The 27,810-nt window shown below is 47.0% G+C and overlaps 1 pseudogene; it reads right to left on the bottom strand.

Moving 5' to 3' along the window:
• Positions 1 to 1,292: 1,292 nt before the first annotated feature.
• On the bottom strand, positions 1,293 to 26,168 carry LOC147118520 (uncharacterized; annotated as a pseudogene).
• Between the last annotated feature and the right edge of the window lie 1,642 nt (positions 26,169 to 27,810).

Raw genomic sequence — 27,810 nt, 5'->3', positions numbered from 1 at the left:
CACATTCAGAGGCTGATGATATTCAGGTCCTGATGAATCGAGTGACTGTCAGATCTTGATGTGATGTTTGGTTTGAGTTTGCAGTGTGTAAATTTCTTGAGGCTAAAGGGATCAAGGGATATGGGGAAAAGGCAGGGACAGGGTACTGAATTTGGATGATCAGCCATGATCACATTGAATGGCGGAGCAGGCTCGAAGGGCCGAATGGCCTACTCCTGCTCCTATCTTCTATGTTTCTATGTAAATGCTGCCCTTTTCACAGCCTGTAAAAGGAGTTTACAAAAGCCATCACTGTGAGTCCAGAATAGAAATTGACAAGATTCTCTCCTCCTGGTTCCTGGCCAAGGGGGCCGCGCATGCGCCCTGCTGTCCCCTGAGCCTCTCAAGATGGTGGCCGTTACCCCGGGCCTGTCACCGGGAGAAAGCCCCACAGCTGCCGCCCCGCTCGAGGCAAACGCCCGGCCGGGAGGCTCTTGTTCGGGGCCTGAGGCCCACCCCAGGTGTTTGTGAAGCAGATAATGTTGAATGTTTTAATAATGGGGCCGCACTCGGGGTGTGTGCAGCCCGCGTCCCCCCGGGGTTTACTAACCTGCTCCCTCCACCCATCTCCCACTTGTATTTCTATAGCACCTTTAACGTAGTAAAACGACACACGGTGCTTCACAGGGGTGTTAACGAACAAACTTTGACACCAAGCCACACGAGGAGATAATTATTAGGACAGGTGACCAAATGCGAGGTCACCTGTTTTAAGGGGCCTATAAAAGGAGGAGAGAGAAGTAGAGAGGCGGAGATGTTTAGGGAGGGAATCCAGAGCATAGGCAGGTGAAGATACAGCAAGCACTGGTGGAGCGATTAAAATCGGGGAGGCACAAGAGGCCAGAATTGGAGGAGCTCTCGGAGAGATCTCGGAGGGTTGTGGGCAATGTTCCCCCTAATGTTTCTGGGGGGTGCGGGGTCCCTTTAACGGGCAGCAGCGTTTTGGATGAGCTCAAGTTTACAGAGGGTGCAAGGTAGGAGGCCGGCCAGGGAACCTTTGGAGTCGTCACCTCTGGAGATAACAAAGGCAATGGTGAGGGTTTCAGCAGCATATAGGCTGAAGCAGGAGAGGGGATGGGCGATGTTACAGAGGTGGAAGGAGGCGATGTAGGTGATGGAGCGGATATGGATCGGAAGCTCAGTTTGGGGTCAATAGGAGGCCGAGGTGGCGAACAGTCTGGTTCTGCCTCAGAGAGTGGCCAGGATAACAACAGAGTCCAACCAATGCCGTCACTTGTGAACTCGCTGGTGTGTCAGCAGGTTGAATGACTGAGCGAATCCCTTCCCACACTGGAGCAGGTGAACCTCCTCTCCCCAGTGTGAACTCGCCGGTGTTTCATCAGATCATTTCTGCTCTTAAAGCTCTTCTCACAGTCAGAGCATTTAAACGGTCTCTTACCAGAGTGAACAAGTTGATGTGCAGTGAGGCTGGATGCACGAGTGAATCCCTTTCTACACATGGCGCAGGTGAACTGTCTCTCTCCAGTGTGAACTCGCCGGTGTTTCATCAGATCATTTTTGCTTTTAAAGCTCTTCTCACAGTCAGAGCATTTAAACGGTCTCTTACCAGAGTGAACAAGTTGATGTGCAGTGAGGCTGGATGCACGAATGAATCCTTTCCCACACACAGAGCAGGTGAATGGCCTCTCCCCAGTGTGAACTCGCTGGTGTCTCAGAAGGTCAGATGATTTAGTGAATCCCTTCCCACACATGGAACAGATGAAGGGCCTCTCCCCAGTGTGAATTAGCTGGTGTGCAATGAGATGGGATGACTGTCTGAAACTCTTCCCACAGTAAGAGCAATCGAATGGTCTCTTGTCAGTGTGAAAAATCTGGTGTGTCAGGAGGTGGGATGACTTAATGAATCCCTTCCCACACACAGTGCAGGTGAACGGCCTCTCCCCAGTGTGAACTTGTTGGTGTGTTTGCAGGCTTGATGATGCAGCGAACCCTTCCCACACACGAAGCAGGTGATACGCCTCTCCCCAGTGTGAACTTGCTGGTGTCTCAAAAGCTGGGATGAATGAGTGAATCCCTTCCCACACACGGAGCAGGTGACAGGCCTCTCCCCAGTGTGAGTCCGCTGGTGCTTCTGGAGGCTGGAAGATTTGGTGAAACCCTTCTCACACATGGAGCACGTGAATGGCTTCTCCCCGGTGAATCCTTTCCCACAGGCCTGACATTTACACTGTTTCTCCCCGGTGTGACTCTGCTTGTGTCTCGACAGGCCAGATGATCGGCTGAAGCTTCGACCACACACACAACACGTGTACGGTTACTCCCCGCTGTGAACGGTGCTTTTTGTTTCCGTGTTCAAAGGCCGATGATATTCAGGTCCTGATGAATCGAGTGACTCTGTCAGACCTTGATGTGATGTTTGGTTTGAGTTTCCCGTCTGCAAATCCTCCCCTTCTAACACCCTGTAAAATGAATTTAAAACAGGATAAAAAGAGGCAGGTTAATGAATCTGGTCATTTGTGGGGCTGGCATGAGGGAAAAAGTGACCATGAAAGCTGCTGGATTGTCGTAAAAACCCAACTGGTTCGCTGATCCTTCATGGAAGGGAATCTGCCACCCAGTCTGGGACTACACAAGAATCTGGCCTCTATGGGAGGAGAGAAGGAGGTGGATTTTATACATCTGCAACTCGACAAGAGCTTTGACAGAACCTCCCAAACCCACGACCTCCACCACCTAGAAGGACCAGGGTAGCAGGTGCATGGGAACACCACCACCTCCAAGTTCCCCTCCAGGTCATACACCATCCTGACTTGGACATATATCGCCGTTCCTTTATCAGCGCTGGGTGAAAATCCTGCAAATCATTCACCACACGGACTGCAGCGGTTCAAGAAGAAGGCCCACCATCACCTTCTCAACAGGAAACTGGGGATTGGCAATATATGCTATTGGCAATATATTCTAGAATGGTCCCAGCATATTGGAAGGTTGCAAATGTAACCCCGCTATTCAAGAAAGAAGAGAAAAAACAGGGAACGACAGGCCAGTTAGCCTGACATCAGTCATCAGGAAAATGCTGGAATCCATTGTTAAGGAAGTGGTATCAGGGCACTTAGAAAATCATAACATGATTAGGCAGAGTCAACATGGTTTTATAGAAACATAGAAGATAGGAGCAGGAGTAGGCCATTCGGCCCCTTGAGCCTGCTCCGCCATTCAATGAGATCATGGCTGATCATCCAAATTCAGTACCCTGTCCCTGCCCTCTCCCCATATCCTATAATCCTTTAGCCTTAAGAAATATATCCAACTCCTTCTTGAACATATTTAATGAATTGGCCTCAACTGCCCTATGTGGCAGAGAATTCCACAGGTTCACCACTCTCTGGGTGAAGAAATTCCTCCTCATCTCAGTCCTAAATGGTTTACCCCTTATTCTTAGACTGTGACCCTGGTTCTGGACTCCCCCGCCATCGGGAACATCCTTTCTGCATCTAGTCTGTCAAGTCCTGTTAGAATTTTATAAGTTTCAATGAGATCCCTTCTCATTCTTCTAAACTCCAGCAAGTATAAGCCTAATCGACCCAATCTCTCCTCATACGTCATTCCTGCCATCCCAGGTGTCAGTCTGGTGAATCTTCGCTGCACTCCCTCCATGGCAAGAACATCCTTCCTCAGATAAGGCGACCAAAACTGCACACAATACTCAAGATGTGGTCTCACCAAGGCCCTGTAAAACTGCAGCAAGCCATCCTTGTTCCTGAACTTGAACCCTCTCGCTACGAAGGCCAACATACCATTTGCCTTCTTAACCACCTGCTGCACCTGCATGCTTACCTTCAGCGACTGGTGCACAAGGACACCCAGGTCTCATTGCACTTCCCCTTCTCCCAATCTATTGCCATTCAAATAATAATCTGCCTTCCTGTTTTTGCCACCAAAGTGGATAACCTCACATTTATCCACATTATAGTGCATCTGCCATGCATCTGCCCAATCACCCAACCTGTCCAAATCATACTGGAGTTTCTCGGCATCCTCCTCACAGCACACACAGCCACCTAGCTTTGTGTCGTCTGCAAACTTGGAGATATTACATCTAGTTCCCTCGTCTAGGTCATTAATATATATTGTGAATAGCTGGGGTCCTAGGACCGATCCCTGCGGTACCCCACTAGATACTGCCTGCCACTCGGAAAAAGACCCGTTTATTCCAACTCTTTGCTTCCTGTCTGCCAACCAGTTCTCTATCCAAGTCTGTACCTTGCCCCCAATCCCTTCTGCTTTAACTTTACACGCTAATCTCTTATGCGGGACTTTATCGAAAGCCTTCTGAAAGTCCAAATACACAACATCCACTGGTTCTCCCTTATCTATTTTACCAGTTACAACCTCAAAAAATTCCAGTAGATTAGTCAAGCATGATTTACCTTTTCTAAATCCATGTTGACATTGTCCAATCCTGTCATTGTTTTCCAAGTGCTCTGCTATTACATCTTCTATAATGGACTCTAGCATTTTCCCCACTACCGATGTCAGGCTTACCGGTCTGTAATTCTCCGTTTTCTCTCTACCACCTTTATTGAATAGTAATGAAAGGGAAATTGTGTTTGACAAATTTATTAGAGTTTTTTGAGGATGTAACTGGCAGAGTAGATAAAGGGGAATCAGTGGATGTAGTGTATTTGGATTTCCAAAAAGCATTTGATAAGGTGCCACATAAAAGGTTATTACACAAGATTAGGGCTCAACGGGTTGGGGGTAATATAGTAGCATGGATAGAGGATTGGTTAACAGACAGAAAACAGAGAGTAGGGATAAACGGAACATTTTCCGGTTGGCAGGCTGTAACTAGTGGGGTGCCGCAAGGATCAGTGTTGGGGCCTCAGCTATTTACAATCTATATTAATGACCTAGATGAAGGGACCGAGTGTAATGTATCCAAGTTTGCTGATGATACAAAGCTAGGTGGGACAGTAAGCTGTGAGGAGAACACAAAGAGTCTGCAAAGGGATATAGATAGACTAAGTGAGTGGGCAGTAAGGTGGCAGATGGAGTATAATGTAGGGAAATGTGGGGTTATTCACTTTGGTAGGGAGAATAGAAAAACAGAATATTTTTTAAATCGTGAGAAACTTTCAAATGTTGGTGTTCAAAGAGATTTGGGTGTCCTCGTGAAAGAAACACAGAGCTAGCATGCAGGTACAGCAAGCAATAAGGAAGGCAAATGGCATGTTGGCCTTTATTGCAAGGGGGTTGGAGTATAAGAGTAAGGAAGTCTTGCTACAATTGTACAGGGCCTTGGGGAGACCACACCTGGAGTACTGTGCACAGTTTTGGTCTCCTTATCTAAGGAAGGATATGCTTGCCTTGGAGGCGTTGCAACGAAGGTTCACTAGATTGATTCCTGGGATGAGAGGGCTGTCCTATGATGAGAGATTGTGTAGAATGGGCCGATACTCTCTGGAGTTTAGAAGAATGAGAGGTGATCTCATTGAAACATACAAGATTCTGAAGGGGATTGACAGGGTAGATGCTGAGAGGTTGTTTCCCCTGGGCTGGAGTGTCTAGAACTAGGGGCTATAGTCTGAGGATAAGGGGTCGGCCATTTAAGACTGAGATGAGGAGGAATTTCTTCACTCAGAGGGTTGTGAATCTTTGGAATTCTCTGCCCCAGAGAGCTGTGGATGCTGAGTCTTTGAGTATATTCAAGGCTGAGATCAATAGATTGTTGGACTCTGGGGGAATCAAGGGATATGGAGATCAGGCGGGAAAGTGGAGTTGAGGTCGATGATCAGCCATGATCTCATTGAATGGTGGAGCAGGCTCGAGGGGCCAAATGGCCACTCCTGCTCCTACTGGGGACAGCGAGAGTCCGCGCATGCACACACGGAGCGGCGGTTTGGGCCGAGTCTGGCACAGCAACCCCTCCCGGTCACCAAGGGTAATAACTGTGCATGCCCAGAGGACACCAACCCCCTCCCCCACTCAGAGCTGTGCCTGCGCACTCGGACCCTGTCGGACGGAGTCAGCGTGGGACATTCCGGGAAAGGCCTTGGTGTCGGTTACAGAGTCGCGATCGGTGACGCAAAGTGAGTTTTCTCCGCTCCAATTGGGTGGAGAATCGCACGGGTTGGGGGGAGGGGTGGGTCGGGAGAGAATAAAGAGAAATTGAATAACCTGAGAGTCCGCGAGGCCCCGGACCGAGCGGCGTCAGTTGGACGGTAAAACGTGATCTCATCGGGGACACATGACCCGGGCCCACAGCCTGATTGACAGGAGCTTCCGACCAATAGGGAGCAAGTGGGGCAGGGCTGGAGGTGCAAGTCGGCGGCGGGTCCTCCAACCAATCGGGGAGCCCGAGGGGCGGGACTAGCACCGGCTGATTGTCTGATCCGCAGGGCAGCGAGTTTCTCCAGTCCCTTGTTCAGGGCCCGGGGTCAGGGGAGGCTGTGGGCCTTTATTCCCCTTATTGGACACAAGGCTCTTTGTCTCACAACACACTGGCTCAGGTTTTAATAGAGACTTTCTAAATTCATCAATAAAAGCAGATAAACCCCGTGCTTCTGTGGAACAAACTTTCTAATATTTTATAGAATCAGAAAATGGTTACAGCACAGAAGGAGGCCATTCGGCTTGTCAAGCCTGTGCCGGCTCTCTGCAAGATCACTTCAGCTAGTCCCACTCCCCGCCCTTTCCCCGTAACCCTGCAAATTTCTTTACTTCAGGTACTTATCCAATTCCCTTTTGAAAGCCGTGACAGCGGCGGCAGTGGCAGATCTGTGAGCACTGGCGGCGGTGATATAAAGAGGCGGCGGAGCAGGTAGGCCCCACAGCAGTGGTGGACCTGTGAGGAGCAGCGACGGTGATATAAAGAGTGAGGAATTAACTGTAGTGTAATTGGTGGGATTGATTTGATTTAATTTAATTTGAACTAATTAAAGGGTAAGTCATGACAGGAGAGCTCTGTGCCGTGGTATGCTCCTCCTGCACTATGTGGGAAATCAGGGACACTTCCTGTGTCCCTGATGACCATGTGTGCAGGAAGTGTATCCAGCTGCAGCTACTGACAGACTGCATTGTGGCGCTGGAGCTGCGAGTGGATACATACTGGAGCATTCGTGATGCTGAGGAGATCATGGATAACACGTTTAGGGAGTTGGTCACACCGTAGGTATAGGTTGCACAGGCAGGAAGGGAATAGCTGACCACCAGGCAGAGTAGTAGGCGCAGGCAGGTAGTGCAGGGGTCCCCTGTGATCATCCCCCTCTCAAACAGATATACCGCTTTGGATACTGTTGGGGAGGATGGCTTATCAGAGGAAGGCAGCAGCAGCCAACTTCATACCTAGCACAAAGGAAGTTGGCTGTGGTTGTTGGAGGTCATTCATCTCAATCACATGACATCACTGCAGGAGTTCCTCAGTGCAGTGTACTATTCCCAACCATCTTCAGCTGTTTCATCAATGACCTTCCCTCCATCATAAGGTCAGAAGTGGGGATGTTCGCTGATGATTGCACACTGTTCAGCACCATTCGAGACACGTCAGATACTGACGCAGTCTGTGTCCATATGCAGCAAGACCTGGCCAACATTCAGACTTGGGCTGACAAGTGGCAAGTAACATTCACACCACACAAGTGCCAGGCAATGACCATCTCCAACAAGCGAGACTCTAACCATCTCCCCTTGACATTCAATGGCATTACCATCGCTGAATCCCCCACTATCAACATCCTGGGGGTTACCATTGATCAGAAACTGAACTGGACCAGCCATATAAATACTGTGGCTACAAGAGCAGGCCAGATGCTGGGAATTCTGCAGCAAGTGTCTCACCTCCTGACTCCCCAAAGCCTTTCCACCATCTACAAGGCACAAGTCAGGAGTGTGATGGAATACTCTCCACTTGCCTGGATGAGTGCAGCTCCAACAACACACAAGAAGCTCGACACCATTCAGGATCAAGCAGCCTGCTTGATTGGCACTCCATCCACCACCTTCAACATTCACTCCCTCCACCACCAGCGCACTGTGGCTGCAGTGTGTACCATCTACAAGATGCACTGCAGCAACTCGCCAAAGCTCCTTCAACAGCACCTTCCAAACCCACGATCTCTACAACTTAGAAGGACAAGGGCAGCAGACGCATGGGAACATCACCACCTACAAGTTCCCCTCCAAGCCACACACCATCCTGACTTGGACCTGTATCGCCGTTCCTTCACTGTCGCTGGGCCAAAATCCTGGAACTCCCTAACAGCATTGTGGGTGTACCTACACCATATGGACTGCAGCGGTTCAAGAAGGTGGCTCACCACCATCTTCTCGAGGGCAATTAGGGATGGGCATTAAATGCAGGCCTAGCCAGCCAGCGACGCCCACATCCCATCAATGAATGAAAAAAAAACTTCCTGGCACCAGGGGGGGTTCTGCTGCACAGGACAGGAGGAAAAAGAGTGGGAGAGCTATAGTAATAAGGGATTCTATTGTAAGGGGAATAGATAGGCATTTTTGCGGCCGCAAACGTGACTCCAGAATGGTATGTTGCCTCCCTGGTGCAAGGGTCAAGGATGTCTCAGAATGGCTGCAGAACATTATGGAAGGGGAGGGTGAACAGCCAGTTGCCGTGGTGCATATAGGTACCAACGATATAGGTAAAAAGCGGGATGAGGTCCTAAAAGCTGAATATAGGGAGTTAGGAGGTAAATTTAAAAATAGGACCTCAAAGGTAATAATCTCAGGATTGCTACCAGTGCCACGTGCTAGTCAGAGTAGAAATAGAAGGATATTTTAGCTGAATACGTGGCTAGAGGAATGGTACAAGGGGGAGGGATTCAAATTCCTGGGACATTGGAACCGGTTCTGGGGGAGGTGGGACCAGTACAAATCGGAAGGTTTGCACCTGGGCAGGACCTGGACCGATGCCCTAGGGGGAGTGTTTGCTAGTGCTCTGGGGGAGGGTTTAAACTAAAATGGCAGGGGGTTGGGAACCTGAGCGGGGAGACAGAGGAAAGGAAAACAAGGATAGAAGCAAACGACAGCAAGGAGAAAAACAAAGGTGGCAGTCAGAGAAATCAAGGGTTTAAATGAAACATGGCCACAGTAAATAATAATTCTAAAAGGTATAAATGTTAAAAAAGCAAGCCTGAAGGCCTTGTGTCTTAATGCGAGGAGCGTTTGTAATTAGGTGGATGAATTAGCTGTGCAAATAGAGGTAAACGGATATGATACGATTGGGATTACGGAAACATGGCTCCAGGGTGACCAAAGCTGGGACCTCAACATCCAGGGGTATTCAATATTCAGGAAAGATAGGCAAAAAGGAAAATGAGGTGGGGTAGCATTGCTGGTTAAAGAGGGGATTAACACAATTGAAAGGAAGGATATTAGCTCTGATGATGTGGAATCTGTATGGGTAGAACTGAGACATACCAAGGGGCAGAAAATGTTGGTGGGAGTGGTATACAGAACTCCAAACAGTAATGTGGAGGTTGGGGATGGCATTAAACGGGAAATTAGAGATGCGTGCAATAAGGGCACAGCAGTTATCATGGGTGACTTTAATCTACTGTACATATAGATTGGGCTAACCAAATTAGTAACAATAATGTGGAGGAGGAATTCCTGGAGTATATACGGGATGGGTTCCTGGACCAATATGTCGAGGAACCAACTAGAGATCAGGTCATCTTAGACTGGGTATTATGTAATGAGAAAGGATTAATTAGCAATCTTGTTGTGCGAGGCCCCTTAGATCGGAGCGATCATAATATGATAGAATTCTTCCTTAAGTTGGAGAGTGAAGTAGTTGACTCAGAGACTAGGGTCCTGAATTTAAATAAAGGAAACTACGATGGTATGAGGCGCGAGTTGGGTAGGATTGATTGGGGAATGTTACTCAAAGGGTTGATGGTGGATAGGCAATGGCAAACATTCAAAGATCGCATGGATGAACTACAGAATTTGTTCATCACTGTTTGGCATAAAAATAAAACAAAAAAGGTGACTCAACTGTGGCTAACAAGGGAAATTAGGGATAGCATAAGATCCAAGGAGAGGACATATAAATTGGCCAGAAAAAGCAGTAAACCTGAGGATTGGGAGTAGTTTAGGATTCAGCAAAGAAAGACAAAGGGATTAATTAAGAGGGGGAAAATAGAGTATGAGAGTAAGCTTTCAGGGAACATAAAAACTGACTGTAAAAGCTTTTATAGATATGTGAAGAGAAAAAGATTGGTGAAGTCAAGCATAGGTCACTTGCAGTCAGAATCAGGGGAATTTATAATGGGGAACAAAGAAATGGCTACCAATTAAATACATACTTGGTGTAGTGTATGTACCTTTAAGAGGAACTATGTTTTTGAAGCCCCTGTATACTGTAGTACCAGTAGTGACCACTCGGGCATATAAGCCTGTGCAGCGTCTTGTGTAGTTAGTTCACCTCCAGACATTGTTCAGTAAACACTTGTTAAATCAACTCCTGCATTCCGTGTCTCCATTAACACATGGATCTAACAGTGGCGACGAGTTAGAAACGAACTTATCTGCAAGTCGGCAGCACCTCAAGGGGATCGATTCCTCAGACGAAGGTCGAAGCCAGAAGCAAGAGAAAAAACAAAAAACTGTGGTTTCACCAGCTAAACGGGCTGGTGGCAGGTAGTGCACTGATCCTTCCTGGGCTGCAGCGGGCTAGAGCTCGATCGGGTGGCTCTGCAACGGGGCCGGGCAGCGAGTCGGGAAGCAGAAGCAAAGAGAGAGAGAGGGTGGAGCACTCAGGGCGCGGCCGGTGCTGCAAAGCAGGTCGGCGTTCGGACCGAGCAGAGGGAGGGGAAAGTCCCAGAGGGTCCGCTCCATGACAGGAACGGTTCTCCAAGTAACGGAGAAACTATTGAAGCGATATATATAAAAAAAAAATAGAAATACCGCGAAAAGCTGCAGGTCGCAACGGGAACCGCGGAAAACAGCGTTGGCAGCAGCGGCAGCGGCGGGAAAGCACAGGAGGTGCCATCTTAACTCAGCGGGGAAGAAAGAAAAGCGTGGGAGGCGCCATTTTGATCCATCAGGGATGGAGGAAAAGCGCGGGAAGTGCCATTTTAGATTTTCAAGATGCCGAAGACTGGCAATATTAATGCTTTCGATAGTGATAGAGAAAATTGGACCACATATGTGGAAAGAGTGGAGGTATATTGCAAGGCAAATGAAGTAGCGGATGATAAAAAGGCATCGGTACTTCTAAATCTGATGGGCGCAATGACATACGGGCTGTTACGAAACTTGATCACTGCAGCCAAACCGATGGACAAGAATTTTAAGGAGATTGTTGATACCTTACAGGAGCACTTAAGCCCAACACCGCTACTGATAGCAGAACGATTCAAACTCTTCAGGAGGAATCAGCACAAGAATGAAAGTAACGCTGATTACCTCACCGAATTACGAAAGCTGTCAAAGCACTGCCAATTCGGGGCAGGACTGGCAGATTCTCTATGAGACAAATTCGTCTGCGGGCTCCTAAGCGAAGGAACACAGAAAAGACTACTTTCTGAGAAAGATTTGACACTGGACAAGGCTTTCAGTGTGGCTGTATCATACGAAGCCAGCAAGAGGAGCTGCAGAGATACAGCAAAAGCCACAGGACTTTGGCACCCATGAAATGACACGGGGTTTCGAGAGATGTTATTGCTGCGGCAGATCCACCCATGACCAGAAGGACTGCTGGTTCAAGGACAAAGCATGCAGGCAATGCGGGAAGATGGGGCACATTGCATGTGTATGCAGATCTGGAAAGAAATCCGCTGACAGTAAAAAGGTCAATAAGGAAAAGTACAGAAAGGTACAAATGATGACGGACAGTAGCTCCGAAGACCAGAAGAGCGATAGCGACTCCAGAAACAAGAGACTAAGCTGTCTCAAATAACATAATGTAATTGCCAAAGAAGATTACCAGACCATTTGGGTTACCCTCACGATAGCGGGGTCCCCAGTCAAAATGGAGCTAGATATAGGATCAGCTCTGACCGTCATGAGTCGACGGGATTATGAGCGGTTATTTCTGCATATACCTTTGAAAGACACATCCATTATCTTGAAGACATATACGGGGCAGAAAGTATACCCCAAAGGGAAAATAAGGGTGCCTGTTGTATACAACGGCAAGGAAATACAGAAGTTGTATTTATATGTTCTGCAAGATGGTGGTCCACCGTTGTTGGGACGTGAATGGATCAGGAAGATACGTTTAGACTGTCACTCCATTCAGGCACTGACGGTGACCAGTAAGAAAATAAACGATGATGACATCATACCTGGACGATTAAAAGAAATCTTGGCTAACGCCAAAGAAGTGTTTCAACAGGAACTAGGAACCCTGAAAGGCGCCACCGCCTCAATAAAAGTGGAAGATGCGGCAATTCCCAAGTTTTTTAAGGCAAGACCGGTGCCATACGCAATACGTCCAGCCATCGAGGCAGAGCTGGAGAATTTGGAAAAAGCAGGTGTGTTATCCAAGGTAGATTGGAGCGAGTGGGCAACACCCATCGTCCCGGTCATGAAGAAAACATTGAATAATGATAAATCTGAAGAACAGAGAAAAATTTGCATCTGTGGGGACTTCAAGGTGACTGTAAACCCAGTTCTTCACATGGTACAGTATCCTCTTCTGAGGATAGAAGATATTTTCGCTTCACTATCCGGAGGGAAACGTTTCACCAAAATTGACTTAGCACAGGCATATCTACAGATGGAGGTTGAGGAGGCCTCTAAAAAGTATCTCACGATAAACACACACAAAGGCCTGTACCAGTACAATCGACTGGTTTTCGGAGTGGCATCAGCTCCGGTTATCTGGCAAAGAGCTATGAAGCATGTCCTGCAAGGGATTCCGGGGACTTAATGCTACCTAGACGACATCCTTGTAACAGGAGAAAACGACAACGAGCACCTTGCCAATTTGGAGCAGGTGCTCACGAGGCTGAGAGAACGGGGCCTACGAGCAAATCGCCCCAAGTGTGAATTTTTCCAGAAACAAACATCACATTGTGGCCATATCATTAATGAAGAAGGGTTGCATAAGTCATCTGAAAAAATTGAAGCAGTCGTAAAGGCCCCAGCACCTGAAAATGTCTCACAATTAAGGTCGTTCCTGGGATTAGTAAATTACTATCATAAATTTTTACCAAACTTGTCAACGGTTCTGCACCCACTTAACGCACTGCTACAAACGGGAATAGTTTGGAAATGGAGCGAAGACTGTAAACGTGCCTTCCATAAATGCAAAGGCTTGATCATGTCCAGGGAAGTGTTGGCTCATTACAACCCATCACTGCCAATCAGACTGGCATGCGATGCATCCCCTTATGGCGTGGGAGCGGTATTATTGCATAGATTCCCTGATGGCTCGGAGCGGCCGATAGCTTTTGCGTCACGCTCATTGAACTCAGCTGAGCGTAACTATGCCCAGAGCGACAGGGAGGCATTCAGCCTGGTGTGGGGAGTGAAGAAATTCAACCAGTCCCTACACGGACAAAAATTTACCTTGTTGACTGACCATCAACCCCTCGTCTCCATATTCAACCCTAAAAAGGGCGTTCCCATTATGACAGCGCAAAGGCTACAGAGGTGGTCCCTTTTCCTAGGGGCACATCAATATGACATAGAATACAAAGGAACAAAAGAGCATGGGAATGCTGACGGGTTATCGCGCCTACCGTTGCCAACGGTGGAAGAGGCGCCTACAGTGGACCCAGTGGAGATGTTCCACTCGACCATAGTGGAATGTCTACCGGTGACAAATTCTACCATTGAAAAGGAAACGCGAAATGGCCCGACTCTCTCATGAGTCTATGATTTACCAGCACATGGCGAACCACTGTTGCCAGCATTCTCGCAAAGAAGAGAACAGCTGTCAGGGTGCCGAGGAACCTTGATGTGTGGATCCAGAGTGGTGATTCCACCCAAACTCAAGGATAGAGTGCTAAAGGAGCTTCACGAGGGGCATCTGGGTGGAGTGAAAATGAAGAACTTAGCCAGAGCGTTTGTGTGGTGGCCAGGTATCAATGGAGACATCGAAGAAATGACCAAGAGCTGTCTAGGATGCCAGAAGGTCCAAAACGCCCCACCACAAGCCCCTCTACATCCATGGGAGTGGCCCTGATCTCCATGGCAAAGGGTACATATCGACTTTGCTGGTCCATTTATGGACTCAATGTTCTTAATCGCGGTGGATGCACACTCCATGTGGCCGGAGGTAATAAAGATGTCCTCCACCACCACGGAGAAAACCATCACAGTATTAAGGACCATATTCGCCAGGAATGGGCTGCCTGAACAGATCTGTTCTGATAATGGACTGCAATTTGTATCCGAAGAATTCAGGAAGTTCTTAAAAAACAATGGGGTTAAGCACTACACGTCTGCCCCATGCCATCCCGCCACCAATGGATTGGCTGAAAGGTTTGTCCAGACCTTCAAGAAGGCCATAAAGGCCATGGGTAATGAAGACATAAATCTACAACATAAGGTAGATAACTTCTTGTTTGCGTACAGGAATGCAACACATGTGGTTACAAACCAAACCCCCGCCATGATGTTTTTCAATAGAAGCCTAAGATGCTGGCTGGATTTGGTCAAGCCAAACGTCAGGAGGGACGTAGAGAACCGGCAATTTCAAAGCATGAATGAAAGGCCAAACTAGAACCTTCCAGATAGGTCAACTAGTTTTGGCCCGGGACTACCGTACCGAGAAATGGCAGCCTGGAACTATTTGCACACGACTAGGACCACTGATGTATACCGTGGACATTGGAGAAAGCATAATAAGGCGCCATGCTGACCAGCTCATAGAGTCATCCGAAAAAGGACAACCTACACCACAACTCTATATGCCTAGTGATGAAGCAGAGATACCCATACTATCCACCTCCGATCCGGTGATACTGGAACCAGATGAACCCGACACTGGCATTGAAGCCGAATCGACCTTGCCAAAGGAACCTACTACACCACCGAGGCGTTATCCGGACCGAGTCAGGAAGCCTCCAGAGAGACTGAATTTGTAATTGATTAACTTCAGCAAATGTGTGTATTATTGTTCTCGTAAAAGTGTTATTTAGTGATTACTTAAAATGTTATGTGCTATTTATCTAAAAGGGGAGGAATTGTAGTGTATGTACCTTTAAGAGGAACTATGTTTTTGAAGCCCCTGTATACTGTAGTACCAGTAGTGACCACTCGGGTATATAAGCCTGTGTAGCGTCTTGTGTAGTTAGTAAACACTTGTTAAATCAACTCCTGCATTCCGTGTCTCCATTAACACATGGATCTGACACTTGGGTTCTGTATTCACAAAGGAGGATACAAATAACCTCCCAGAGATGTCTGGTAACATAGGTCAAATGAGAGGGAGGAACTGAAAGAAATCAGTATTTGTAGGGAAATGGTGCTAGGGAAATTGACGGGATTGAAGGCCGATAAATCCCCAGGGCCTGATAATCTACATCTTAGGGTACTTAAGGAAGAGGCCCTACAAATAGTAAATGCATTGCTGGTCATCTTCCAAAACTCGATAAGACTCTGGAACAGTTCCCATGGATTGGAGGGTAGCTAATGTTACCCCACTATTCAAAACATTTGGTAGAGAGAAAACAGGGAATTATAGACCGGTAAGCCTGACATCGGTAGTGGGGATTATGCTAGAGTCCATTATAAAAGATGTAATAGCAGAGCACTTGGAAAACAGTGACATGATTGGAGAAAGTCAGCATGGATTTACAAAAGGAAAATCGTGCTTGACTAATCTACTGGAATTTTTTGAGAATGTAACTTTTAGAATACATAAGGGAGAACCAGTGGATGTGGTGTATTTGGACTTTCAGAAGGCTTTCGATAAGGTCCCGCATAAGAGATTAGCATGTAATGTTAAGGCACATGGGACTGGGGGCAAGGTACTGACTTGGATAAAGGACTGGTTGGCAGACAGGAAGCAAAGAGTTGGAATAAACGGCTCTTTTTACGAGTGGCAGGCAGTGACTAGTGGGGTACCACAGGGATCGGTCCTAGGACTCCAGCTATTCACAATATCTATTAATGATCTAGACGAGGAAACTAGATGTAATATCTCCAAGTTTGCAGACGACACAAAGCTGGGTGGGCGTGTGTGCTGTGAGGAGGATGCTGAGAAACTCCAGTATGATTTGGACAGATTGGGTGATTGGGCAGAAGCATGGCAGATGCAGTATAATGTGGATAAATGCGAGGTTATCCACTTTGGTGCTAAAAACAGGAAGGCAGATTATTATCTGAACGGCAATAGATTGGGAGAAGGGGAAGTGCAACGAGACCTGGGTGCCCTTGTGTACCAGTCGCTGAAGGTAAGCATGCAGGTACAGCAGGCGGTTAAGAAGACAAATGGTATGTTGGCCTTCGTAGCGAGAGGGTTCGAGTACAGGAAGAAGGATGGCTTGCTGCAGTTGTACAGGGCCTTGGTGAGACCACACCTTGAGTATTGTGTGCTGTTTTGGTCGCCTTATCTGAGGAAAGATGTTCTTGCCATGGAGGGAGTGCAGCGAAGATTCACCAGACTGATACCTGGGATGGCAGGAATGACGTATGAGGCGAGATTGGGTCGATTGGGCTTATACTTGCTGGAGTTTAGAAGAATGAGAGGGGATCTCATCGAAACTTATAAAATTCTAACAGGACTAGACAGACTAGATGAAGGAAGGATGTTCCCGATGGCCGGGGAGTCCAGAACCAGGGGTCACAGACTAAGGATAAGGGTTAAGCCATTTAGGACAGAGATGAGGAGGAATTTCTTCACCCAGAGAGTGGTGAACCTGTGGAATTCTCTACCACAGAAGGCAGTGGAGGCCAATTCATTAAATATATTCAAGAAAGAGTTAGATATATTTCTTCAGGCTAAAGGGATCAAGGGATATGGGGAGAAGGCAGGGACAGGGTACTGAATTTGGATGATCAGCCATGATCTCATTGAATGGCGGAGCAGGCTCGAGGGGCCGAATGGCCTACTCCTGCTCCTATCTTCTATATTTCTATGTGATTGGATCTGCCTCCACCACCCTTTCCGGCAGTGCATTCCAGATCCTAACCACTCGCTGCATAAAAAAGTTTTTCCTCATGTCGCCTTTGGTTCTTCTGCCAATCCCCTTCAATCTGTGTCCTCTGGTTCTTGACCCTTCCACCAATGGGAACAGTTTCCCTCTATCTACTCTGTCCAGAACCCTCATGATTTTGAAAACCTCTATCAAATCTCCTCTCTACCTTCTCTGCTCTAAGGAGAACAACCCCAGCTTCTCCAGTCTATCCACGTAACTAAAGTCCCTCATCCCTTATCCCTGGAACCATTCTTGTAAATTTTTTCTGCACCATTTCTAAGGCCTTCACATCCTTCCTAAAGTGCAGTGCCCAGAATTGGACACAATACTCCAGTTGAGGCCGAACTGATGTTTTATAAAGGTTCATCATAACTTCCTTGCTTTTGGACTCTATGCCTCTATTTATAAAGCCCAGGATCCCGTATGCTTTTTTAACCGCTTTCTCAACCTGCCCTGCCACCTTCAATGATTTGTGCACACATACCCCCAGGTCTCTCTGTTCATGCACCCACTTTAGGATTGTACCCTTTAGTTTATTTTGCCTCTCCTCATTCTTCCTACCAAAATGTATCACTTTGCACTTTTCTGCGTTAAATTTCATCTGCCACGTGTCCGCCCATTCCACCAGCCTGTCTATGTCCTCTTGAAGTCTATCACTATTCTCCTCACTGTTCACTATACTTCCAAATTTTGTTTCATCTGCAAATTTTGAAACTGTGCCCTGTACACCCAAGTCTAAGTCATTAATATATATCAAGAAAAGCAGTGGTCCTAGTACCGACCCCTGGGGAACACCACTGTGTAACTTCCTCCAGTCCGAAACACAACCGTTCACCACTACTCTCTATTTCCTGTCACTTAACCAATTTCGTATCCATGCTGCTACTGTCCCTTTTATTCCATGGGCTTCAACTTTGCTGGCAAACCTATAATGTGCCATTTTGTCAAACGCCTTTTGGAAATCCATGTACACCATGCTAACCGCATTGCCCTCATCAACCCTCTCTGTTACCTCATCAAAAAACTCAATCAGAATCAGAGTGGCTGGGCCCGACGGACGTGTGGCCAGGGCCTCGGCACCAGGAAACACAGGGTTCGGCGCCTCCTCCATCAGAGCCGCCGCTTCCCGATTTCATCAGCCGGTTCCACCAAGTCCGACTCAGGACAAAGGACAGGAGCCAGGCTCCCACAATGGCCGGCGGCCCCGCGGAGCATGCGCACTCTCAGCGGGGAAATCAGTGCGTTGGATACAGCGGTTTCTGGGGCGCAGGGAATTGTGGGTGCTGCGGCCGCCATTCGTCAGTGGCTGTCGGGAAGAGTTATATTGCAGGCTGACGGAAGGTAGATCCCTGGCTGCCTGTGTAGGTCTTTTTGTTGCTTCAGTTTGAGCTGGAGTGGAGATGGAGGCGAAGCTGCTGGGTTTAACCCCCAGTACTTCTGAGCCCAGGAGGGCCCAACAATTTCCAATGTGGGACTGTCAAGGAAGGTGGATTCTAGGGGAGATTAGGTTGTTAAACAGACACTGTCCGCACAATGTAAAAGAGTATTGTTTTAGGAACAAGTATTTCTGTAGAGGCTTTTAATCCAGTTTACATCAACAGATTTTTAAAATTCATTCTTGGGATGTGGGCGTCACTCGCAAGAGCAGCAAATATGGCCAATCCCCAGTTGCCCGTTGAGAAGGTGGTGGTGAGCCTTCTTCTTGAACCGCTGTAGTCCGTGTGGTGAAGGTACTCCCAAAATGTTGTTTGGTAAGGAGTTCCAGGATTTTGACCCGGCAACGATGAATATGTCTAAGTCAGGATGGTGTGTGACTTGAAAGGGAACTTGGAGATGATGGTGCTCCCATGCAACAGCTGCCCTTGTCCTTCTAGGTCATGGAGGTTGCGGGTTTTGGAGGTTTTGTCAAAGTTCTGGTCGAGTTGCAGATGTATAAAATTCCTTTCCTTTGACCCCCTCCCACTCCCACTCCCGCCTCTCTCTCTCTCCTCCCATAGAGGTCAGAGTCTTGTGTAGGCCCAGACCAGGTGGTGGATTCCCTTCCCTGAGGGACATTAGTGAACCAGTTGGGTATTTACGACAATCCGGCAGCTTTCATGGTCACTTTTTTCTAGTGCCAGCCCCACAAATGACCAGCTTCATTGAGCTCAATTTCACAACCTCCCTTTGTTTTCTTGTGGGTTCTCTCTCACACTCCCTGTTTTAAATTCATTTTACAGGGTATTAGAAGAGGAGGATTTACAGACGGGAAATTCAAACCAAACATCGCGTCAAGATCTGACAGAGTCACTCGACTCATCGGATCTGAATATCACCGGCCTCTGAACATGGAAGCAAAAATCACCGTTCATAGTGGGGAGAAACCGTACACGTGTTCTGTGTGTGGACGAGGCTTCAGCCGATCCTCTGGCCTGGCGAAACACAAGCACAGTCACACCGGGGAGAGGCCGTTCACCTGCTCTGAGTGTGGGAAGGGATTCACTAATTCATCCCACCTACTGAGACACCAGCATGTTCACACCGGGGAGAGGCCGTTCACCTGCTCTGAGTGTGGGAAGGGATTCACTCAGTCATCCGACCGGCTGACACACCAGCGAGTTCACACTGGGGAGAAACCGTTCACCTGCTCCGTATGTGGGAAGGGATTCGCTCAGTCATCCAATCTGCTGAAGCACCAGCGAGTCCACATTGATGAGAGACAGTTTAAATGCTCGGACTGTGGGAAGTGCTGCAAAAGTTCCAGGGAACTGATGTGCCATCAACGTGTTCACACTGATGAGAGACCGTTCAGGTGCTCTCACTGCTGGACTGTGTTCAGGCGGTCATCTCACCTCACTGTACACCAGCGCACTCACACTGGGGTGAGGCCGTTCACCTGCTCTGTGTGTGGGAAGGGATTCACTCGTTCATCCACCCTGCTGACACACCAGCGCACTCACGCTGGAGAGAGACCAGTCACCTGCTCCGTAGGTGGGAAGGGATTCACTCAGTCAGCCAACCTGCGGGCACACCAGCGAGTTCACAAGTGACTGCAGGGGTTTGGATTCTACTGTTGTTGCTGCTGTTAATCACATCCAGGACTGATCCATGATCATTCTGACAGTTGGGGTTTGTTTCTGCTGATGTTAATGACCCCTATAACTGGGCTGGAGTTAAATATTCTGGATATATGTCAAATAAATCAGCATTTTTTTAAACACATTGTTGTAAATTATTGTCTTTCCCACCTGAGTGTTTAGCATCACCTGGCTGGAGCTCAGAAAGGACAATCTGGGGGAGGATCGTACAGCGGGAAAAGAACTTCAGCCTGGACACAGTCCTTCAGGGCCACACTGAGAGGGGCAAATGGCACTTTAGTCTTTCTCGTCTCTCTTCACTGACAGCAAAGTCGCCGTGTGGGTTAATCTCGAGGCGTGTGAGAAATGTGTCCCAGCCGCTCTCTGCCATGGTTTAGAGCTCCAAGGCACGGAACAGGAGACTCCTTTAGGAATGTACCCAGTGCTTTTCTTTTAATGGCCTTATTAACCTGTGTCGCTACTTTTAGTGATTTGTGTATCTGTATCCCGGGATCCCTCTGCTCCTCCAGCCCATTTAGACTCTTAGGGGGAAAAATTCAGTGGCGCCCCCTTTGGGTTGCTAACGTCACCAGGGCTAATTTTAGTGCCCCGAAAAATTTAGCGCCCCGTGCATTAAATTCAGTGGTAGCGGCCCAGGCAGGAGGCGGGGCGCTAATGGAAGCGCTCCCCTCTCTCTTGGGGTGCTACCAGTGAATTTCAGATGCAGGAACCCCAGTTACACGGCCAGAGCCCCAGGAACCCCGGTTACGAAGTAAAACTTACCTGAACCTACTCCTGAATTTTGCCGGTTAAGAGAGATTTCCAGTTATTTAGGTGCCAGTAAAAAGAGAGTTTCCTGCAGTGTGTGGCCTCCTTATTCTCCCCACCAAAACGCACCATCTCACACTGATCTATAGTGAAATTCATTTGCCAATTACACGCCCATTCTGAAATTTATTAATGTCTTCCTGCATTTTGTCTTCCTCAGTATTAACTCTACCTCCCAATTTGGTGTCATCGACAAACTTTGAAATTGTTCTTCTGATTCCCAAGTCCAAATCGTTTATGAACAACAGTGATCCCAGCACCAATCCCTGTGGAACACCACTTCCCACCTTTTGCCAGTCTGAGTAGCTACTCCCAACCCCTACTCTCTGTTTCCTGTTTTGTGACCAGCTTGCTATCCATAAACAGTTTGTAAGATCGACAAGATGACCACGGTCAGGCCGTGTGGAGTGAAGGGCCAGGCAGCAGAATGGATGGAAAGATGGCTACAAAACAGAAATCAGAGGGTTGGAGTTAAGGGAAGTTTGTTGCGATCTTTCCATCCATTCTGCTGCCTGACCTTTGACTCCACACGGCCTGACCATGGTCATCTTGTAGACCGTACATACTGCAGACACATTGCACCAGTGGTGGAGGGAGTGGATATTGAGTCCTGTGGCAGGGGCGCTGATGAAGTGGATTTCTCTGTCCGTGAGTTTTGAGGCATCGCTAGTGGTGTTTTTCACCACTTTCCACCTTTTAAACAACCTTGCTGCCAGTTTATTAAAGCCATTAACAGCCGCTCGGGTGGGACACACCAATAACTGAGGCCTTGTTTCCCTCACAATGACAGGCCTGAACCCGAGTTAGAAAACATTTAGTAATTAAGCCAGACTGGGCGGGGCCTGAGGTGCGAGTCAGTAACGGAAAATTGGTGGCCAGTGTACTTCACACCAGGGCTGAGGACCCGGGGACTCGGGTTTCTGTATCATTTATTGATTCATTTAGTTTATTGCCCAATCTCAATCAGACTGGTGGGTCATCTTGCTGTCTGGTGGAGGCGAGGTTCCCCAGTGGAGGGCTCTCTATGTGGGGGTCCTTCCCTGCACCATTGGGGATCTGGGGTGGAGACTGTTACAAGAAGCTGTTGTGTGCAACAGTTTTTAAGCTCCTTTCCGAACTCCAAGGTCAGCTGTGTTTTTGCGGCCTAGAGGAGTCCACGGGCCGTGTATATATTCAGTGTGAGAGGCTGCAGCCCCTGTATAGTTACCTGAAGGGGCTGCTCCTCAACTCTTGGTTACACTTTAGCCCCACGCTCCTAATCTTTGCCCGCCCAGTGCAGAGGGGGGTGGGTAAGTCGAAGGGTCTTCTCCTGGACCTGCTCTTGGGCCTGGTGAAAACAGCTATTTGTAGGTCCAGGATGGGCGGGGCCCATGGGGGGTCTCTCTGGCTGCCTGCCTCTCTCCCGTGGACTTGTCCCTGCCCGGGTGGCCCTGGAGAGGGAGCAGGCGGTGTCCACCGGTTCACTTGATACCTTCCTCGACCGGTGGACACCTCAGGTTATAGAGACGATAATCGATCCTCACAATCACATTGTGATGTAATTATTAATTGCGTGTGTGTCACAAATACATTTCTTCTATTTTGATACAAAATCTCTACTAGACATGTTAAACTACTAGTTAGTTAATCAGGGCTGCAGCTGCAGAAAGGTTGACTGTACTGAGGTTTGTGGCCAGAGCTGGCAGACGTGTTGTTCTGAAGTCTGATGTCTCACACCTGAAGAGTCTGTTTATGTCGTGTTGTAATTACCTTTTTCTGTTGCCTGGTGTCAGAAATAGAAATCAAAGGGAGATGATGCCCCACTCTTTTAATCAACTCTTTGACACATTTCCATGCATTTCCTTTCTTAATTTACAAAGATCACAACTCCATTAGTGAACAATGGATTGCCAGTCTGCCACTTTTTAGTGAGGCTTGAAAGGTTTCGCTGTGAAGCTATACCTGTCCATCTGTCTGTGTGTCACTGTGTTTGGATTGTGTTAGACAACAGTCCTAATATCTCGCCTACATCCATTACAATTTTTGAATGTTAGGTTGTACTTGGAAGAAGTTGAGTTTGAATCTGACAATTCTGAAATTGGGAGCTTTTAATGATTTCTGTTTTTCACATAACTATATAATGATGTGATCAGTCAAGGCAAATTAAAAGATGCTGCTATTTACTGAACACAACTGAATAATTCTAAAAGGATGCTATCACAGTCTTCCTCAGTATTAACTACATCCCCCAATTTAGTGTCATCAGCAAATTTTGAAATTGTATTTCAATTTCAATTTCAATTTTATTTGTCACATAACCAAATACAACAAGTGTAATCCAGTCAGTGAAATGCTTTTTTCTTAACGAGCCGAGCGCACCAATCAGCAAAGGACACTTAGCTGCCTGGTATGCATGGAGCCCGCAAGGACAGCAGCCATCTTCATCGGCGCCATCACATTACTTCTGATTCCCAAGTCCAAATCATTCATGTCAATGGTGAACAACAGTGGTCCCAGCACTGATCCCAGTGGAACACCACTTCCCACCTTCCGCCCGTCTGTAATTCTGAGAGAAACTTACAAGGCCTCGTCATTTGCGTGTCCTGCTCGTGAGGCGGTAAAAGGGTTTAATAATTCGGCAACAATTCTTATAAAGGTGGGAGGAGGTGAAAAACGACACCAGCATTGCCTAAAACACAAAGACACAGAAGTTCACTTCATCAGCCCCCCGGTACAGGACTCAATATCCACCCCCTCCACCATTGGTTACTGTGTCCACAGTAAGTATGATCTACAGGGTGACCAAGGTCAGGCCGTGTGGAGTCAAGGTCCAGGTAGCTGAATGGGTGGAAAGATGGCTCCAAAACAGAAATCAGAGGGTGGAAGTTAAGGGGAGTTTCTCGGACTGGCAGAAAGTGAGAACTGGTGTCCCACATGGATCCGTGCTGGGACCACTGGTGTTCAGTATCATTTGGATTCAGAAACTGGAGGCATGTTGTTGGAATTGACAGATTACACCAAGTGTCTTCACACTGTGCAAACGATCCATTGTGCTAAGTGCGATAGAATGTGAACAGACCTAGCAGCTCAAAACTGGGTACCCATAAGGCGCTGTGGGCCATCAGCAGCATTCATCCATCCATAGGGGAGGGCCCCAAAGGCACGAGCATTAATCCTCCTCTGGGGAGGGCCCATCGGCCCAAGCATTCTATTCAAGAAAGGAGGGAGAGCAAAAACTGGGAAATACAGGCAGTAAGCCTGACATCAGTTGTCGGGAAAATGCTGGAATCCATTACTGAGGAAGTAGTAACAGGGCACTTAGGCAGAGTGAACATGGTTTTATGAAAGAGAAATCGTGTTTAACAAATTTATTAGATCTTTTAAGGATGTAACTGGCAGGGCAGATAAAGGCAAACCAGTGGATGTAGTATATTTGGATTTGCAAAAGGCATTCGATAAGGTGCCAGATAAAAGTTTGCTAAGCAAGATAAGGGCTCATGGGATTGAGGGTAATGTATTAGCATGGAGAGAGGATTGGTTGACTGACAGAAAACAGAGAGTAGGAATAAACAGGTGAATTCCTGATCGGCAGGCTGTAACTTGTGGGGTGCCGCAAGGATGCTTGGGCCTCAGCTATTTACAATCTACATCACTGATTAGATGAAGGGACCGAGTGCAATGTATTCAGGTTTGCTGACAATACAAAGCTAGGTGGGAAAGTAAGCTGAGAGGAGGACACAAGCAGCCTGCAAAGGGATGTAGACAGGTTAGGTGAGGGGGCAATAAGACGGCAGATGGAGTATAATGTGGAGAACTGTGAGGTTATTCACTTTGAAAGGAAAAATAGGAAAACAGAAGTTTTTTAAATATTGAGGAACTATTAAATGTTGGTGTTCAGAGAGATTTAGGTGTCCTCATACAGGAAACACAGAATGTTAGCATGCAGGTATAGCAAACAATTAGGAAGGCAAATGGCATGTTGGCTTTTACTGCAAGGGGATGGAGTATAAGAGTAAGGAAGTCTTGCTACAATTGTACAGGGCTCTGGTGAGACCACACCTGGAGTACTGTGCACAGTTTTGGTCTCCTTATCTGGGGAAGGACATACTTGCCTTAGAGGCAGTGCAACGAAGGTTCACTAGATTGATCCCTAGGATGAGAGATTGAGTGGATTGTGCCTATACTCTCTGACATTTAGAAGAATGAGAGGTGATCTCATTGCCTAAACCTCGCTGCCTCGCTACCACTTTTTCCTCCTTTAAGATGCTTCTTAAAACCTACCTCTTTGACCAAGCTTTTGGTCACCTGCCCTAATTTATTCTTATGTGGCTCGGTGTCAAATATTTTGCCTTAAAATACTCCTGTGCAGTGCCTTGGAACATTTTACTATGTTAAATGCACTATATAAATACAGGCACTTTACAACCTTCCGGACTCAACATCGTGTTCAACAATTTCAGACCATAACCTCTGTCCCTATCTTATTTCTCATTATTTTTTTCCTCTCTTACAAGGCAGCTGTCAATCATCCTGCCATTGCCATTTACACTTCATCTAGAGTCATCTTTTGTTTCCTAACTTGTCCCATTACCATCTCCTTTTGCCTTGCACCATCATCCCTTTTGTCTCTTAATCTCTCCTGCCTTCCATCCTATCACAGACCTTCCCTTTTGTTCTTTCCTCCCCTCCCCCCTTTCCCTGCCCCTACACTTGCTAAAAGACCTGTTGCATCTCCAACTTTTTCCAGTTCTGACGAAGAGTCATCGACCTGAAACGTTAGCTCTTTCTCTCTCCACAGATGCCGCCTGACCTGCTGAATATTTCCAGCATTTTCTGTTTTTATTTCAGATTTCCAGCATCCGCAGTATTTTGCTTTTATGTCATGGTAAACAACACTAGTCCCAGCAGCACACATCGCTGCGGGACACCACTTCTCACTTTCTGCCACACTGAGAAATGTTCTTAAACTTCAACCTCTGATTTCTGTTTTGTTGTCATCTTTCCACCCATTCTGCTACCCGGCCCTTGACTCTACACAGCCTGACCTTGCTCATCTTGTAAACCGTATATACTGCAGACACATGGTGGAGGGGTTAGATGTTGAGACCTGTGGTAGGGGTGCTGATGAAGTGGATTTCTCTGTCCCGTGTGCTTAGAGGCATTACCAGTAGTATTTTGAAACTCTTTCCATCTTTTAAGAACTCTTGTTGCCAGCTTATTTAACCAGTTAACAGCCTCTCAGATAGGAGATACAAAAAATGAAGCCTTTAGAGTTTCCCTTGAACAACAGGCATTGTAATGATCAGTAACATGTCATTCTAGAATGGTACACTAGGTGGAGCTGTATGTATATAAGAGTGGGCTACCCACGATGCACTAGGCTACCCACAAGGCAGTAGTCAAGATGGATGCCTGTACACTAGTCCACATGGTTGAATAAATGACTAGCTCCAAGCTAGCTGTTCATAATGAAAACCTCTATTTATTTATGAACATAACATGGTACCAGGATTGGTAAAATCTGCTGAATATTGTGAAATGTGACATGGAGACTTTGAAGCCACCGAAGGGTTTGAAACTCACGGGGAATGTCGACTGCAATTGGCGGACTTTCAAACAACAATTCGAACTCTACATTGCTGCCATCGGGTTCAGTACGAAGCCAGATGCAAGGAAGATAGCGTTGCTGCTCACGTTTGCAGGCCCACAGGTGATAGAGGTATTTAATACATTTGTATTTAATCCAGAGGAGAACAGAGAAAAATTAGACGATGTGCTAAAGAAGTTTGATACACATTGTTCTCCCAAAAAGAACGAAACCTATGAAAGGTACGTGTTCTGTTCTCAGACACAGCGGCAAAATGAGACTTTTGATAGCTTTGTGACCGATCTGAAACTGAAAGCACAGACATGTAATCTCTCTGATCTGACATCATCCATGATTCGTGACCAGATTGTGTTTGGTATTCATGATAAAAAGGTCAGGGAATGTCTGTTGAGAGAAACCGAACTAACATTGGAAAATGCAGTGAATATATGCAAAGCCAGTGAGCTAGCTCGACAGCACGCGAAGACTTTCAGTGAAATCAATAATGATGCGATTGCAGTAAGTGATAGTGCTGCTGTCGGTGCTGTGTCCTACAAAGGGAAGAAACGTGGGCAGAACAGAAATGAAAAGCAATCGGAGGAAGGAATTTTTAATTGTAAACGCTGTAGTTACAAACACCAGTCACGACAATACCCAGCGTTTGGAAAAATATGCACAAAATGTAATGGAAAGATTCACTTTGCCAGACAATGCTTTTCAAAAGTAAAAACAAAGATAGGGCAACAAGTCAATGTGATTGAGGACACTGATTTAAGTGAGACATTCTTTGTAGGAATGGTGTCATGTGACAATATGAAAAAGAATACAGAAAATGTGCAGCCCTCAGGAATGGACAATGCTGAACATAAAGTTAATGCAGTAAAAGAGGACAAATGGATGAGCCCACTGCAGGTAAATGGAGCATTAGTTACATTGAAACTAGACACTGGGGCAAAAGCAAACTTAATCAGTATGAGTGACATTAAAAATATGAAAGAAAAGCCCAAAATACAGAAAAAGTCAGTACTACTGAAGGACTATAATGGACAGAAAATAGATTGCTTAGGTGTATGCAGACTTAAAGTGACAGTCAAAGACAAAGTGCATCATCTCATGTTTTCTGTTGTGGCTGAAGGACTTGATTCACTGCTAGGTGACGAAGCTTGTGAAGACTTAGAACTGGTCAAGAGAGTCTACCATATAAACTGTGCCATAAGCAGACCAGATGACTCGGTGGATTCTGTAG

The sequence above is a fragment of the Somniosus microcephalus genome, chromosome 4 (assembly GCF_052327205.1).
Source record: "Somniosus microcephalus isolate GS21.2 chromosome 4, FLI_Smic_1.0, whole genome shotgun sequence".
NCBI classification, from domain to species: domain Eukaryota; kingdom Metazoa; phylum Chordata; class Chondrichthyes; order Squaliformes; family Somniosidae; genus Somniosus; species Somniosus microcephalus.
Note: the sequence above shows the minus strand (reverse complement) of the source record. Positions and strands in the feature narration are given on the sequence as shown.